The following is an 18,549-nucleotide window of genomic DNA, read 5'->3' as shown; positions in this document are numbered from 1 at the left end:
GGCCGTCATTTGGACGTCATTTCCGGTCACAACTTGCAGGCTTGTTTTCGAGTTGCTGTGCGTTTTGTTGCCAACCTGTTTTGCTACCTGACAACTTTACGGTTTTCACTTTTTAATTACCGTTCATATATTTATTTATTTTTTCCTCAACTTTTTCACTCCGGACGCTTTATCTGGACACGATTCGTCAGGACCTCCAACAGCCGAAGCTAAGTAGTAACATTAACATGATGCCTTCTAATTGCAGCCGCTGTACTCGCCTTACGGCGAGGATAGCTGTGCTGCAAGCCCAGCTTCAGACGCAATCGTTAGGCAAGGGTAATTTCAGTGTAGGAAAGGATGAAACAGCGTCTGTGCCACCAGTAAGTACAGATAGTAGTGTAAATCCCCTGGCACAGTCCCCGCAGCCGGACAACTTTCTCACGGTTTCTGGAAGGAAATGCTGTAGGAACGCTCAACCGGTGTCGCTCATTCAGCCGACAGAAACTTTCAACCGGTTTTCCCCATTAAGCAGCGGGTCAGAGTCAGAGGCCGATTCTTCTCTGGTCTCTACTCCTCCTGTTACGGGGTCTGAGACGCCGAAGCTTCCCACCATTAGCTCTGACAAATTGAAAACTCTAGTCATTGGCGACTCCATTACCCGCAGTATTAGACTTAAAGCGAATCATCCAGCGATCATACACTGTTTACCCGGGGGCAGGGCTACCGACGTTAAGGCTAATCTGAAGATGGTGCTGGCTAAAGCTAAAACTGGCGAGTGTAGAGAGTATAGAGATATTGTTATCCACGTCGGCACCAACGATGTTAGGATGAAACAGTCAGAGATCACCAAGCGCAACATAGCTTCTGCGTGCATATCAGCTAGAAAGATGTGTCGGCATCGAGTAATTGTCTCTGGCCCCCTCCCAGTTAGGGGGAGTGGTGAGCTCTACAGCAGAGTCTCACAACTCAATCGCTGGTTGAAAACTGTTTTCTGCCCCTCCCAAAAGTTAGAATTTGTAGATAATTGGCCCTCTTTCTGGGACTCACCCACAAACAGGACCAAGCCTGACCTGCTGAGGAGTGACGGACTCCATCCTAGCTGGAGGGGTGCTCTCATCTTATCTACCAACATAGACAGGGCTCTAACTCCTCTAGCTCCACAATGAAATAGGGTGCAGGCCAGGCAGCATAGTGGAGTCTGCCACTAGCACAGTCAGTGTAGTCAGCTCAGCTATCACCATTGAGACCGTGTCTGTGCCTCGACCTAGGTTGGGCAAAACTACACTAGTGACCATATCCCCCGTGCATCCCGCAAAGGCGGAGGTGTTGCTAACATTTACGATAGCAAATTTCAATTTACAAAAAAAAAATGACGTTTTCGTCTTTTGAGCTTCTAGTCATGAAATCTATGCAGCCTACTCAATCACTTTTTATAGCTACTGTTTACAGGCCTCCTGGGCCATATACAGCGTTTCTCACTGAGTTCCCTGAATTCCTATCGGACCTTGTAGTCATAGCAGATAATATTCTAATCTTTGGTGACTTTAATATTCACATGGAAAAGTCCACAGACCCACTCCAAAAGGCTTTCGGAGCCATCATCGACTCAGTGGGTTTTGTCCAACATGTCTCTGGACCCACTCACTGTCACAGTCATATGCTGGACCTAGTTTTGTCCCATGGAATAAATGTGGTGGATCTTAATGTTTTTCCTCATAATCCTGGACTATCGGACCACCATTTTATTACGTTTGCAATTGCAACAAATAATCTGCTCAGACCCCAACCAAGGAACATCAAAAGTCGTGCTATAAATTCACAGACAACACAAAGATTCCTTGATGCCCTTCCAGACTCCCTCTGCCTACCCAAGAACGCCAGAGGACAAAAATCAGTTAACCACCTAACTGAGGATCTCAATTTAACCTTGCGCAATACCCTAGATGCAGTTGCACCCCTAAAAACGAAACTAGCTCCCTGGTACACAGAAAATACCCGAGCTCTGAAGCAAGCTTCCAGAAAATTGGAACGGAAATGGCGCCACACCAAACTGGAAGTCTTCCGACTAGCTTGGAAGGACGGTACCGTGCAGTACCGTAGAGCCCTTACTGCTGCTCGATCATCCTATTTTTCTAACTTAATTGAGGAAAATAAGAACAATCCGAAATTCCTTTTTGATACTGTCGCAAAGCTAACTAAAAAGCAGCATTCCCCAAGAGAGAATGACTTTCACTTTAGCAGTGATAAATTCATGAACTTCTTTGAGGAAAATATTATGATTATTAGAAAGCAAATTACGGACTCCTCTTTAAACCTGCGTATTCCTCCAAACCTCAGTTGTCCTGAGTCTGCACAACTCTGCCAGGACCTAGGATCAAGAGAGACGCTCAAGTGTTTTAGTACTATATCTCTTGACACAATGATGAAAATAATCATGGCCTCTAAACCTTCAAGCTGCATACTGGACCCTATTCCAACTAAACTACTGAAAGAGCTGCTTCCTGTGCTTGGCCCTCCTATGTTGAACATAATAAACGGCTCTCTATCCACTGGATGTGTACCAAACTCACTAAAAGTGGCAGTAATAAAGCCTCTCTTGAAAAAGCCAAACCTTGACCCAGAAAACATAAAAAACTATCGGCCTAAACAATGTATACGAAATGCTTCAGTCTGGTTTTAGACCCCATCATAGCACTGAGACGGCACTTGTGAAGGTGGTAAATGACATTTTAATGGCATCGGACCGAGGCTCTGCATCTGTACTCGTGCTTGTAGACCTTAGTGCTGCTTTTGATACCATCGATCACCACATTCTTTTGGAGAGATTGGAAACCCAAATTGGTCTACACGGACATGTTCTGGCCTGGTTTAGATCTTATCTGTCGGAAAGATATCAGTTTGTCTCTGTGAATGGTTTGTCCTCTGACAAATCAACTGTAAATTTCGGTGTTCCTCAAGGTTCCGTTTTAGGACCACTATTGTTTTCACTATATATTTTACCTCTTGGGGATGTTATTCGAAAACATAATGTAAACTTTCACTGCTATGCGGATGACACACAGCTGTACATTTCAATGAAACATGGTGAAGCCCCAAAATTGCCCTCGCTAGAAGCATGTGTTTCAGACATAAGGAAGTGGATGGCTGCAAACTTTCTACTATTAAACTCGGACAAAACAGAGATGCTTGTTCTAGGTCCCAAGAAACAAAGAGATCTTCTGTTGAATCTGACAATTAATCTTAATGGTTGTACAGTCGTCTCAAATAAAACTGTGAAGGACCTCGGCGTTACTCTGGACCCTGATCTCTCTTTTGAAGAACATATCAAGACCATTTCGAGGACAGCTTTTTTCCATCTACGTAACATTGCAAAAATCAGAAACTTTCTGTCCAAAAATGATGCAGAAAAATGTATCCATGCTTTTGTCACTTCTAGGTTAGACTACTGCAATGCTCTATTTTCCGGCTACCCGGATAAAGCACTAAATAAACTTCAGTTAGTGCTAAATACGGCTGCTAGAATCCTGACTAGAACCAAAAAATTTGATCATATTACTCCAGTGCTAGCCTCTCTACACTGGCTTCCTGTCAAAGCAAGGGCTGATTTCAAGGTTTTACTGCTAACCTACAAAGCATTACATGGGCTTGCTCCTACCTATCTCTCTGATTTGGTCCTGCCGTACATACCTACACGTACGCTACGGTCACAAGACGCAGGCCTCCTAATTGTCCCTAGAATTTCTAAGCAAACAGCTGGAGGCAGGGCTTTCTCCTATAGAGCTCCATTTTTATGGAACGGTCTGCCTACCCATGTCAGAGACGCAAACTCGGTCTCAACCTTTAAGTCTTTACTGAAGACTCATCTCTTCAGTGGGTCATATGATTGAGTGTAGTCTGGCCCAGGAGTGGGAAGGTGAACGCAAGAACGCAAAGGCTCTGGAGCAACGAACCGCCCTTGCTGTCTCTGCCTGGCCGGTTCCCCTTTTTCCACTGGGATTCTCTGCCTCTAACCCTATTACAGGGGCTGAGTCACTGGCTTGCTGGGGCTCTCTCATGCCGTCCCAGGAGGGGGTGCGTCACCTGAGTGGGTTGATTCACTGTTGTGGTCATCCTGTTTGGGTTGGCGCCTCCCCCTTGGGTTGTGCCGTGGCGGAGATCTTTGTGGGCTATACTCAGCCTTGTCTCAGGATGGTAAGTTGGTGGTTGAAGATATCCCTCTAGTGGTGTGGGGGCTGTGCTTTGGCAAAGTGGGTGGGGTTATATCCTTCCTGTTTGGCCCTGTCCGGGGGTGTCCTCGGATGGGGCCACAGTGTCTCCTGACCCCTCCTGTCTCAGCCTCCAGTATTTATGCTGCAGTAGTTTATGTGTCGGGGGGCTGGGGTCAGTTTGTTATATCTGGAGTACTTCTCCTGTCCTATTCGGTGTCCTGTGTGAATCTAAGTGTGCGTTCTCTAATTCTCTCCTTCTTTCTTTCTCTCTCTCGGAGGACCTGAGCCCTAGGACCATGCCCCAGGACTACCTGACATGATGACTCCTTGCTGTCCCCAGTCCACCTGGCCATGCTGCTGTTCCAGTTTCAACTGACCTGAGACCTAGGACCATGCCCCAGGACTACCTGACATGATGACTCCTTGCTGTCCCCAGTCCACCTGGCCATGCTGCTGCTCCAGTTTCAACTTCCACCTGACTGTGCTGCTGCTCCAGTTTCAACTGTTCTGCCTTATTATTATTCGACCATGCTGGTCATTTATGAACATTTGAACATCTTGGCCATGTTCTGTTATAATCTCCACCCGGCACAGCCAGAAGAGGACTGGCCACCCCACATAGCCTGGTTCCTCTCTAGGTTTCTTCCTAGGGTTTGGCCTTTCTAGGGAGTTTTTCCTAGCCACCGTGCTTCTACACCTGCATTGCTTGCTGTTTGGGGTTTTAGGCTGGGTTTCTGTACAGCACTTTGAGATATCAGCTGATGTACGAAGGGCTATATAAATACATTTGATTTGATTTTGATTTGATTTGACAAAAGACAGAACCCCAGCAAGTCACATGGGGCCTGAGGCACTGGGCGAAGAGCCAGGGGATCACAGGTCGGCCGCTCCCTCGCCCATCAATTCTCCCCTTAGACGTTCAGGTGACACGCCTGTGCAGGAACCCGCAGTCCTCGCAGTCCTCGCAGACAAGCCCCCTGTCTTCCATCAGGGATTGTTGACAGACAGACAGAGATAAAAGTGAAGAGAATATCAAAATGTGTTATTGTTACCTGAGAAAAATAAATAAATGATACTAAACTGTTTAATGTTGGAAATTGTTACTAGGTTTGTTTTGTTAGTGAATTGACACCTCCTGTCCTATTTTATTAAATGGAAGATGTTATGGGTGTAAGATGGCACAGTGATGCCATCTGTTGGTAAATGTTCCTTACTGCAACTCTTGTGTTTTACCGGGGTGCTTGAGATACCCGGATGTGTTGTGATGTACTGAACAAGACTGGTCACTCGCATCAATGCCGTCAATAACGTTCAAACAGTTGCTCAATGTGAAAATACAATACAGACCAACGAAGCAACTCTGCTTCTTCTGTCTGATTTCTCTTTACAATGAAAGGGGGTGCACCGTTCCTGGAGGTACTGCAATACCAGGTCGATGCGTGGAGTGGACGGAGCAAGCCCCTATTCCATCTCCCTATTCCAAAAATCAATTTAATATATGGTCCCCAGATAGGGGACGTATCAGATATTAAACTGATAAGAACAGATACTACACTTGATCTTAGCCAAAAGGCCGAGAAGCGATACCTGCAATGATTTCGGGACGAAGTGGCCGTTCTCCGACACGTCAAATTCGATTATGGCTACATCAAAATGAGCACTGTATGCTTTTTGTTTTCCATAAAAAATATAATGCTTTAAATAAATGGTGGCATGGATGGGGAGTTGATCAACGCCAGGAATGACCACGTTTGACTGTTACAAAGTAACACATTTGTAGGTTCTAAGATCACGTGGTCATCCGCCCTCCAATCAGAAATGAGAGAACACGTTAACCTGATCAACAGCTAAATTGGAATAATAATATATTACGTGTGGGGAGTGGGGGATGGGGGGCAATTTGGAGATAATAATATTGACATAACATTTGATCTTGTATCGAGTATATCTGGTAGCATCGCTGCCACAAACGAACTGAAGCAATTGTCCACTTGGTGGCGCCAGAGTTCCACCGACCGTCACTTTTTCCTGGTTGTCCTGTGTGGTACAGAAAACTGCATTTCAATGTTGAACGACTTGACTTCAAGACATCGTCAACGAAAATAACGTTAACAATAAAAATAGCCTGTCTTTTTTTGTATCTGTCTGTAGAGCCTTGTATGATAAGTCCATTGTGAGAAGGCCTTCATAAAGTGTCCCTCCTAAATTACTTCAAAGATGTCTATGGCACTGGACTGCAGTAAGAGAGCTAAGGAGCGGATGGTCCTGGCTGCCTAAATGATTCCTCCACATAATAAACATGGCACTTTGGAGGCTTACTTTTATAATTAGACTTACTCAGTCACTATAACTAACTTCATAAAATGCCATTAGGCCTAATGAAGATACTGTATATGTAAGTTACTTGATTGGTGTCTTGTGAATCCACCTGTATGTGCATTATACGATAATAAATCACTTTTCTCCCGGGTAACCTGGTAGTTTCCACCAAAACATGGAAGTGTCATTCAAAAGCATTATAACGCATATAAATGTCTGGATTTGATGAGAGCTTTGATTCAGCATGAACATTCTAATCTGATGCTACCTGAGCCTGATGAGACCAATATTAACCACATTTAATGAACCCTACATTCACCCCATTTAATGAGCCCTACATTAACCACATTTAATGAGCCGAAGCACAAATTATTGTACTGTTATCCATTAGGTCCACCAGGACCTCACATGACTGTGAAACATTGTTGTGTTGTAACTTTAATTTATGACGTTCACCACACTAATCAGTGATATATTTTTTTAATGGGAAGTAATAGCTGGTTTAATTTTGTTAATGAAATAGTTGTGCTATTGTATTGTTCTGACTTCATGGGGCCGACTGGAGTGAATGTCATCGTTCACAATGTCATGAAAAGCTCCTCCTTCACTAGAACGGCCCGACTACAGACTATATCATGTCGGGCACATTAAGTGATGCTATGTTTTCTGTTATTTTTAGGATTTTATAGTTTGACACAACGTATTGGAAGATTTTTGGTCCCTCTGAAAGCCGAGGTCCGATAGTCACGGTTCACCACTGGATCTAAGCGAACGCTTCCATTAAACCTGTCCAGGTCCAGTCTGTCCAGTTTCTGCTAGTGCACGTACCACATGGCCACATTATTCAGCCTTTTTTGACTCATGGATGATCTAAGCCATGTCTTAAGCCTCCCCGGGGCACTAAAACTCCTCTCAGCCTCGACAGAGGAGGCAGGGACGACCAGCAGACGCCTTACTAAAGCTTCCACCTGACTGAAGAGACCTTTCACCTCTGGCACCATTTCCCCAATAATGCCAGCAACATCTGAGCTCGTTTGATATGTATAATTAGTCCCAAACATGGCCAGCTGCACCTGCAGAAGTCTTGAATTCAATTCAGGATGGATATGGGCTGAGTATTCACTGTGTCCAAGGTGTTGTAGAACTGGGCATCAGGATGGATATGGGCTGAGTATTCACTGTGTCCAAGGTGTTGTAGAACTGGGCATCAGGATGGATATGGGCTGAGTATTCACTGTGTCCAAGGTGTTGTAGAACTGGGCATCAGGATGGATATGGGCTGAGTATTCACTGTGTCCAAGGTGTTGTAGAACTGGGCATCAGGATGGATATGGGCTGAGTATTCACTGTGTCCAAGGTGTTGTAGAACTGGGCATCAGGATGGATATGGGCTGAGTATTCACTGTGTCCAAGGTGTTGTAGAACTGGGCATCAGGATGGATATGGGCTGAGTATTCACTGTGTCCAAGGTGTTGTAGAACTGGGCATCAGGATGGATATGGGCTGAGTATTCACTGTGTCCAAGGTGTTGTAGAACTGGGCATCAGGATGGATATGGGCTGAGTATTCACTGTGTCCAAGGTGTTGTAGAACTGGGCTCTGTACAAAGACTGGGCATCAGGATGGATATGGGCTGAGTATTCACTGTGTCCAAGGTGTTGTAGAACTGGGCTCTGTACAAAGACTGGGCATCAGGATGGATATGGGCTGAGTATTCACTGTGTCCAAGGTGTTGTAGAACTGGGCTCTGTACAAAGACTGGGCATCAGGATGGATATGGGCTGAGTATTCACTGTGTCCAAGGTGTTGTAGAACTGGGCTCTGTACAAAGACTGGGCATCAGGATGGATATGGGCTGAGTATTCACTGTGTCCAAGGTGTTGTAGAACTGGGCTCTGCTTGTCCTGCATGTGTCACCTTCTGACCTGAGATCTTTTGTTATGTCTTTGTTTTAGTATGGTCAGGGCGTGAGTTGGGTGGGTTGTCTATGTCCCTTTTTCTGGGTTTGGGGATTTCTGTGTTTATTATACATTTACACATTATTGAACAATTTGATTTGATTTATTTTCTTAACTAGTAAACCAACACATTCTGAACAATTATAGTTTTAAGCAGTGTATTGGTAGTAAACATGCTACCTAACTCATCAACAATTATAGATACAAGCTAATAACAAGGTATATATGCTATCTTATTGAACAAGCAGCTTAACTCAAATAATGTGTGTGCTAGGCATCTCTCTCCAGGTTGTTGTGCTGCTTGGCAGGCTAGCTGCTCCATGGTTTCCTCCAGATATTGCCACTGTTCTCGCTCACACTGCCACCATCAGCTGTGTCTCTCCACCAGTTCCAGAAAGTCCACTCCTTGCGTACGTACTGTAAATATGATGAATCATAGATTGGCAAGGAAATCCTTTTCATCTTCACTGTCCAACTGCATTGTGACGGAGCTGGAACCAGCAGGAGGATGGAGAGGCCTTGAAGCTGTACGCTGCTGTGGTGCCAAACTGCTGCAGAACTTCACTTGGTAGTTCATGCTGGTAACAGGTATCACCAGCCAGCTTCAGTCCATACAGCACCAGGAGTAGAAACTACCCAAATACAGGTGAGCCAAGCTTGTCGCATCATACCCAAGAAGACTCAAGGCTGTAATCGCTGCCAAAGGTGCTTCAACAAAGTACTGAGTAGAGGGTCTGAATACTTATATCAAACTTTATTTGTCACATGCACCGAATACAAGTGTAGGCCTTCCTGTGAAATGCTGACTGACAAGCCCTTAACCAACAGTGTAGGCCTTCCTGTGAAATGCTGACTGACAAGCCCTTAACCAACAGTGTAGACCTTACTGTGAAATGCTGACTGACAAGCCCTTAACCAACAGTGTAGACCTTACTGTGAAATGCTGACTGACAAGCCCTTAACCAACAGTGTAGACCTTACTGTGAAATGCTGACTGACAAGCCCTTAACCAACAGTGTAGACCTTACTGTGAAATGCTGACTGACAAGCCCTTAACCAACAGTGTAGACCTTACTGTGAAATGCTGACTGACAAGCCCTTAACCAACAGTGTAGACCTTACTGTGAAATGCTGACTGACAAGCCCTTAACCAACAGTGTAGACCTTACTGTGAAATGCTGACTGACAAGCCCTTAACCAACAGTGTAGACCTTACTGTGAAATGCTGACTGACAAGCCCTTAACCAACAGTGTAGACCTTACTGTGAAATGCTGACTGACAAGCCCTTAACCAACAGTGTAGACCTTACTGTGAAATGCTGACTGACAAGCCCTTAACCAACAGTGTAGACCTTACTGTGAAATGCTGACTGACAAGCCCTTAACCAACAGTGCAGCTCAATGACCGTAATAAAATATTTACCAAATAAACTGAAGTATAAAATGTAATAAAAGTAACACTAACGAGTCTATATACAGGGGGTACCGGTACCGAGTCAGTGGAGTCTATATACAGGGGGTACCGGTACCGAGTCAGTGTGGAGTCTATATACAGGGGGTACAGAGTCAGTGTGCGGGGGTACAGGTTAGTTGCGGTAATTTGCACATGTAGGAAGGGGTGAAGTGACTAAATGCGATATGTTAGTTTTGTATTTTGAATAAATGTACACACATTTCAAACTTGTTTAGCTTTGTCATTTGGTGGGGTATCGTGTGTAAATTGATGGGAAAAAAACTATTGAATCATGTTAGAATAAGGCTGTAACGTAACAAAAGGTGGACAAAGTCAAGGGGTCTGAATCCACCATAGCTGGAATGAAAGGAAATACCGCTGAGAAAATGGATTTAATCACTTATGGACAAAGACAGCAGAAAAACCCATCTTTAAAAAAAGGTACATCGTTAAACCAGTGGAGGAATGAAGTGTTTTAACATGGACATTGATATTGTAGACAGTCTATTGGGTCTTTAGTTGATTAGTAATAAGAGGTTACAGTAAACTAAAGGTTCATCTTAAACTCAAATCCACAGGAGGATTTACACACCATCATCAAGTCTCATAACAGATCAGCTGCTGGTCATTCTGAAATTACCTCCGTCTCCAGTTCTCTAGTCTTTAAACAGTCAGGCTGATACACGAGTCAGTCTGGTCCTGGTAGATACAACGACAACTAAAAGTCCTAATATACTACAGTTTCTCCCCAACCAGATTAATCTCCCTCTTCCTCCTTCACCTTTTTCTTCTTCTTCTTCTTCTTTGACGACTGGAAGTCACAAGAAATAACAAATTAGTATGTTCGTTCAGTCAGAATGGCTTAGATGAGCAGGAATATATATATTCTGGAGGCATGTCCCCATCAGCTACGTACTTCCTCTGTGGGAGAGACGGTCGCCTCCTCTTCCTCTTCCTTTACGTCCATCGCCTCCTCCTCTGCTTTCTTGGACTTCTTTTTCTTCTTCTTGGGAGTTTCTTCTGCTGCCGTTGAAGCCTCTGGTTCTGAATGAAAACAGAAAGCACCGTGAGACAATAGCACTTAAGACGGCTGAGAACCGGTCTCATGTTATAGAACAGGATGGATGGTGTATTATGGGTTGTGTTCTATAACAGGATGGATGGTATATTATGGGTTGTTATATAACAGGATGGATGGTATATTATGGGTTGTTATATAACAGGATGGCTGGTATATTATGGGTTGTGTTATAGAACAGGATGGATGGTGTATTATGGGTTGTTATATAACAGGATGGATGGTGTATTATGGGTTGTGTTATACAACAGGATGGATGGTATATTATGGGTTGTGTTATATAACAGGATGGATGGTATATTATATAACAGGATGGATGGTGTATTATATAACAGGATGGATGGTGTATTATATAACAGGATGGATGGTGTATTATGGGTTGTTATATAACAGGATGGATGGTGTATTATGGGTTGTGTTATACAACAGGATGGATGGTATATTATGGGTTGTGTTATATAACAGGATGGATGGTATATTATATAACAGGATGGATGGTGTATTATATAACAGGATGGATGGTGTATTATATAACAGGATGGATGGTATATTATGGGTTGTGTTATAGAACAGGATGGATGGTATATTATATAACAGGATGGATGGTATATTATGGGTTGTGTTATAGAACAGGATGGATGGTGTATTATGGGTTGTGTTATAGAACAGGATGGATGGTATATTATGGGTTGTGTTATATAACAGGATTATGGCTAAGAGTTACTCAACTGACCTTCCACAGGTTCTTTCTTGGGTTTCTTGGTTTTGACTGTCACCGGTGTGGCCACCTCTTCCTCCTCGACCTCCTCAAACTTCCTCTTCTTGGAAACAGAGGGGAGGGTGGAGTCTCCGGAGGGGTCGTACACCTTCACGTCACTACGTAGACATGACAGAACGTTAGTTAACAGCACAGTTGGTAATTAGCCGACGGTCGATTGATTGGTTTAAAGGCTGTTGGTCGACCAAGATGTTTTAGTCGAGCAGTAGCAAGTCAATTTATGGCACATGAGACACCTTTCTGATTCACGACCATCTCAGTGAATTGTTTGCGCTTGATTGTTAGTGTATATCAATTCCCCATTACATATATCACCAGTACTACATTTACCCTTCATTCCTATCATTTACAATCTACAATGCTTGTTTGGTTATGGTAATTTCAGTTTAGTCTTTCAGCACTCATTGTTGGAGTGGACACATTGTTTGCAGAGTGCACAACCTATGCTACACTTGTGAGAGAAACTGTGTTTATAGCATTCCATTTACCAGTTAATTTAGTCCTTATTTTGTTTGGCAGCGCTCCTGTCAATGTTGAGTAAGAACGCAAACGCATAGAAGTAGACCTATATGCTGACTAGCCTGCGCGCGAATGTAGGCTTAAAAATGTGCCCATCTGATAGTATTTCTGATGGGCTTAACGCACCACTACTAATGACCTGTGGAGCTTCTCAAAGTAATGCTTTGTCACCTCAAAACAGCAAGCAAACATACCATTTTCCCATCCATTGAAAATTACAAAAGTTCCTCAATGTATTTGAAAAATATTCCCAGCTCTCTCCTTTTTGACCACTCGTGTCATGCTCGGATCCAATGGAAACGTCATAAAATAGGGCTACCTGATTACTTCCTATCTCTTGATCAAATAGCCTACATACAGATGTCTGTCCCGAGCTCACTGGCGGGGGAAACAGGGCCCAGTATATTTTATTAAATATTTCAAGCATGCCCCCCCCCCCAGAATTAAGTTGCGAGCATAGGGCCTCCCCCCCCAGACCAAGTTGATACAATGCTTCAACTATCGGTTGTCATGACCCTCTTTGGGTACAGCGAGCACCATCCCCCGCTGTCTCCTAAAACCAGGCTGCTGTGGTCAGGGAGGTCGTAAACAGAAAAAAACGTTTCAACAGAGATACCGACGACACTGAGCGTAAATATATATTGATTGCAATAGTTCCCAAATGAGCGTTCATATGCGAAGGATTAGCATTTAAATTGTTATAATTATCACTGTCTAACAAGCCGCCATTAGGGCACATCCTCCTTTCTTTGTAAATATACTGCTCAAAAAAATAAAGGGAACACTAAAATAACACATCCTAGATCTGAATGAAATATTCTTATTAAATACTTGTTTCTTTACATAGTTGAATGTGCTGACAAATCACACAAATTATCAATGGAAATAAAATTTATCAAACCATGGAGGTCTGGATTTGGAGTCACACTCAAAATTAAAGTGGAAAACCACTTAGCCCACTAGGGCACATACCCTGTATCATTTCTTTGGAAATATATCTATTTTGTTTGTGTGATGCATTTCTGTGAATTACTTAGTAAATCAATTATTTTAAGACAATTGATGTATGGATGACTCAGTGAAGACTGGGTTCGTGCAGATAACCAACAATTTATGACGTTTGGAATGAGACTAATGTGAGGTAAATAATTCATTAATCAGAAGACTGAGATCAGATATTATATCTCTGAAAGTTATATTAGGAAAATTATAACGTTGTAATCGGAATATTTTCCTAGTTAATTACAGTTACATGATTAATCACATAATAATTAGAGAGTTATTTGATAAATAAGTCATCAGTTTTAATTATGCCAAAGACATGACAAAGACTTTACCAGAGAGACGCGACAGTCGGCCAGCTACCAGAGAGACGCGACAGTCGGCCAGCTACCAGAGAGACGCGACAGTCGGCCAGCTACCAGAGAGACGCGACAGTCGGCCAGCTACCAGAGAGACGCGACAGTCGGCCAGCTACCAGAGAGATGCGACAGTCGGCCAGCTACCAGAGAGACGCGACAGTCGGCCAGCTACCAGAGAGACGCGACAGTCGGCCAGCTACCAGAGAGACGCGACAGTCGGCCAGCTACCAGAGAGACGCGACAGTCGGCCAGCTACCAGAGAGACGCGACAGTCGGCCAGCTACCAGAGAGACGCGACAGTCGGCCAGCTACCAGAGAGACGCGACAGTCGGCCAGTTACCAGAGAGACGCGACAGAAGGTTATTTACCCAATACAGTAGTCTCCAGGTGTAACTCACCTCCTGTGTTGGTATTTGTCAGACTTCGCCATGGCTTTGCCTGTTCCACTGATTCTTCTGATCTGAAGGGATAAACCAGGGTCAGCACAATATTAGGGGACCGGTAGAGTAGATGAGTAGGGGACAAGCAGGATATCACTGTTTAACTTCACTAGGGTAGGGGGCAACATTCGGGAATTTTGGATGAAACGCGTAGCGTTCCAAAACTAAACTGCCTGCTACTCAGTCCCAGAAGCTAGGATATGCATAGATTTGGATAGAAAACCCTCAAAAGTTTCCACAGTGGTTCAAATAATGTCTGAGTATAGCAGAACTGATTTGGCAGGCGGAAACCTGAGAAAAATCCATCCAGGAAGTACATTTGTTTGTTCTAGTTCTCTATACAATGCCATCACAGTATCCGTTGACTTATGACTCAGTTGCTATGCAGTTCCTATGCCTTCCACGAGATGTCAGCAGAATTTAGAAATGGTTTCAGGTTTGTTATTCTGAAAAATGCAGGAGTAAGAGCAGTCTGAATGACTGGACCCTACAGTGTCAGAGCTTTTTCATGCTCAATCCCGAGAGCCTGCCTTTCTTGTTTACCTTTTATATTGACAACGTTATTGACCGGTTGAAATATTATTGATTATTTAGGCTAAAAACAACCTGAGGATTGAATATAAAACATCGTTTGACATGTTTCTATGAACTTGACGGATACAATTTGGATATTTTGTCTGCCTGTTGTAACTGTTTGAGCCGTGGATTACTGAAGAAAACAAAGAGGTTTTTGGATATAGAGACTATCGAACAAAAGGAACATTTATTGAATAAATGAAAGTCTTAGTGAAACCATATGAAGATCAAAGGTAAGGGATTCATTTTCTCTCTATTTCTGACTTGTGTAACTCTGCTTGGCTGGTTACCGTTTTGTAATGGTTTGTCTGCTGGGCGATGTTCTCAAATAATCACATTGGTATGCTTTCGACCCCTAAAGACTTTTTGAAATCTGACAGTGGTTGGATTCACAAGAAGTTCATATTTAAAACTATGTATAACACTTGTATGTTTTCAGATTTTTTAAATAATGAGTATTTCTGTTTTTGAATTTGGCGCTCTGCAATTTCCCTGGATGTTGGCCAGGTGGGACGCTAGCGTCCAACGTACACCAGTGAGGTTATTAATGCAAGCTCAGATGAGGTAGTGACTGAAAAGCATCAGGTAGTTTCAGGACTGTTGACATTAGTCATCATCATCACTGCTTGGCATCTCATGTGGGCTGGTTGTTTGGGCCTCTAGCAGTAAGGGGCAGAGAGAGAGAGCTACTTACTCCCTTCTCCTCTAGGTGGCGTAGTCTGGCCTCCAGCTTGGCACGGTTCTCAACTCCCATCTCAGCGTTTGTGTCCTCTCCCAGGGCATCGTAGCGGATCGCCAGAGATGCTTTGGCTGCCAGCATCCTGGAGATCTGAGAGGAGAGAAAGAAGCTTGACTAGAACATGACAGCAGTACTGTAGTGTGGAGAGACATTCTGATTAGAACTAGATCACACCTGGAACATGACAGCAGTACTGTAGTGTGGAGACATTCTGATTAGAACTAGATCACACCTGGAACACGACAACAGTGCTGTAGTGTGGAGAGACATTCTGATTAGAACTAGATCACACCTGGAACACGACAACAGTGCTGTAATGTGGAGAGACATTCTGATTAGAACTAGATCACACCTGGAACACGACAGCAGTACTGTAGTGCGGAGAGACATTCTGATTAGAACTAGATCACACCTGGAACACGACAACAGTACTGTAGTGTGGAGAGACATTCTGATTAGAACTAGATCACACCTGGAACACGACAACAGTACTGTAGTGTGGAGAGACATTCTGATTAGAACTAGATCACACCTGGAACACGACAACAGTACTGTAGTGTGGAGAGACATTCTGATTAGAACTAGATCACACCTGGAACACGACAACAGTACTGTAGTGTGGAGAGACATTCTGATTAGAACTAGATCACACCTGGAACACGACAACAGTACTATAGTGTGGAGAGACATTCTGATTAGAACTAGATCACACCTGGAACATGACAGCAGTACTGTAGTGTGGAGAGACATTCTGATTAGAACTAGATCACACCTGGAACACGACAACAGTACTGTAGTGTGGAGAGACATTCTACTTCTAGTGATGGCTGGAACAAAAGCCTCACCTTGCCCTTGTTCTTGGCCGAGGTCTGTCCCACCAGAGAGGCGTGGTAGATGAGACCATATTTGGGCGTGTCTCTGCGAGTCTTCAGGGCTCTGACAGGGCCTTCTCTGCTCCCAGGATCTGGACTGTGGAGGCCGGGTGCTTGGCCAGGTTCAACAGGGACCCTGTCAGAGAGAACCAGAGCATTTAGGAGCAGTTTGGGCGTTTCCAGCTGCCTACTACAGGTGTCCAGGTAAAAGGTTTTAATTCAAGCTCAGATGAGGTAGTGACTGAAAAGCATCAGGTATCAGGATTGTGACATATAGTCATATTAATCACCGCTTGTTTTGTGTTGTGAATGATTCCTGCTGTGTGATTGGCCGTTAGATCATGACTCACCAGCGTGTGAGATGAGCCGTGCCCCTACCAGTTCCCCCACCATGACAGTCAGGTTGGGAGCGATAGCCATCATCCTGTTCTTCAGATAGTCGTACAGTTGGGTGCGGTACTCTGTAATCTCTATCACCTGGTCACACAGGTGCATGATGTTGCCGATGTCCTCCTCTGACACCTCCGTTCCCATGGAGATCTCTGCAGCCAGTTTGACCTCTGCCTCCACCTCCTCGGGGAGATGCTCAGACAGGTCGGTGGTTGCCACGTTGGTACGAGCGCCTATCTTCCGAACACTCTTGCAGTAGGCCAGGTTGTCAGTGATGATCTTCCCCACCTCAGGGAAGTGCCAGCCGTACCACTCCCTACAGCGCATGATGTAGTTGTTGAGCTCCTTGTCCAGGTCATCCAGCAGAGCTGCACAGATCAAAAACACCAGTTACCCTGTACTGAGCTACAGCCCATAATACTAGTTACACCTGTTACAGCCCATAATACTAGTTACACCTGTTACTGAGCTACAGCCCAAATACTAGTTACACCTGTTACTGAGCTACAGCCCATAATACTAGTTACACCTGTTACTGAGCTACATCCCATAAGACTAGTTACACCTGTTACTGAGCTACAGACCATAATACTAGTCACACCTGTTACTGAGCTACAGACCATAATACTAGGTACACTGTTACTGAGCTACAGACCATAATACTAGTTACACCTGTTACTGAGCTACAGACCATAATCTAGTTACTCCTGTCTACAGACCATAATATAGTTACTCCTGTCTACAGACCATAATACTAGTCACACCTGTTACTGAGCTGCAGCCCATAATACTAGTCACTCCTGTCTACAGCCCATAATACTAGTCACACCTGTCTACAGCCCAATAATACTAGTCACTCCTGTCTACATGCCCACTAATACTAGTCACTCCTGTCTACAGCCCATAATACTAGTCACTCCTGTCTACAGCCCATAATACTAATCACTCCTGTCTACAGCCCATAATACTAGTCACCTCCTGTCTACAGACCATAATACTAGTCACTCCTGTCTACAGACCATAATACTAGTCACTCCTGTCTACAGACCATAATACTAGTCACTCCTGTCTACAGACCATAATACTAGTCACTCCTGTCTACAGACCATAATACTAGTCACTCCTGTCTACAGACCATATACTTAGTCACTCCTGTCTACAGACCATAATACTAGTCACTCCTGTCTACAGACCATAATACTAGTCACTCCTGTCTACAGACCATAATACTAGTCACTCCTGTCTACAGACCATAATACTAGTCACTCCTGTCTACAGACCATAATACGAGTCACTCCTGTCTACAGACCATAATACGAGTCACTCCTGTCTACAGACCATAATACTAGTCACTCCTATCTACAGACCATAATACTAGTCACTCCTATCTCACAGACATATATAGTCACTCCTATCTACAGACCATATACTAGTCACTCCTATATAGACACAAAGGAGCCCATAAGACTAGTCATCCTGTCTACAGACCATAATACTAGTCACACCTGTCTACAGACCATAATACTAGTTACATACTGTCTACAGACCATATACTAGTCACACCTGTACTGAGCTACAGACCATAATACTAGTTACTCCTGTAACAGACCATAATACTAGTCACACCTGTCTACAGACCATAATACTAGTCACACCTGTCTACAGACACCATAATACTAGTCACAACTGTACTGAGCTACAGACCATAATACTAGTCACACTGTTACTGAGCTAGACCATAATACTAGTCACACCTGTTAGAGCTACAGACCATAATACTAGTTACTGCACTGTCTACAGACCATAATACTAGTCACACCTGTTACTGAGCTACAGACCATTAAGACTAGGTACACCTGTTACTAAGCTACAGACC

General features: G+C 43.9%; 3 non-coding genes and 1 pseudogene across 4 annotated transcripts; all 4 read right to left on the bottom strand.

Moving 5' to 3' along the window:
* Window positions 1-5,584: 5,584 nt before the first annotated feature.
* On the bottom strand, window positions 5,585-5,775 carry LOC116363955 (U2 spliceosomal RNA). Its single transcript, XR_004207909.1, has one exon. It is a non-coding gene; the product is annotated as a U2 spliceosomal RNA (small nuclear RNA).
* Window positions 5,776-10,293: 4,518 nt separating this feature from the next.
* On the bottom strand, window positions 10,294-17,048 carry LOC116363954 (nucleolar protein 58-like; annotated as a pseudogene). Its single transcript, XR_004207908.1, has 7 exons — window positions 16,634-17,048; window positions 16,257-16,419; window positions 15,367-15,501; window positions 14,055-14,116; window positions 11,732-11,874; window positions 10,837-10,964; window positions 10,294-10,731 (listed from the first exon to the last, which is right to left on the bottom strand). The product of XR_004207908.1 is annotated as a nucleolar protein 58-like (transcript).
* Window positions 15,221-15,304, bottom strand: LOC116363956 (small nucleolar RNA SNORD11B). Its single transcript, XR_004207910.1, has one exon. It is a non-coding gene; the product is annotated as a small nucleolar RNA SNORD11B (small nucleolar RNA).
* Window positions 16,502-16,581, bottom strand: LOC116363957 (small nucleolar RNA SNORD11B). The gene has a single exon (XR_004207911.1). It is a non-coding gene; the product is annotated as a small nucleolar RNA SNORD11B (small nucleolar RNA).
* Window positions 17,049-18,549: the final 1,501 nt, after the last annotated feature.

The sequence above is a fragment of the Oncorhynchus kisutch genome, unplaced genomic scaffold (genome assembly GCF_002021735.2).
Source record: "Oncorhynchus kisutch isolate 150728-3 unplaced genomic scaffold, Okis_V2 scaffold971, whole genome shotgun sequence".
NCBI classification, from domain to species: Eukaryota; Metazoa; Chordata; class Actinopteri; order Salmoniformes; family Salmonidae; genus Oncorhynchus; species Oncorhynchus kisutch.
This window is presented reverse-complemented; position numbering and strand designations above follow the sequence as displayed.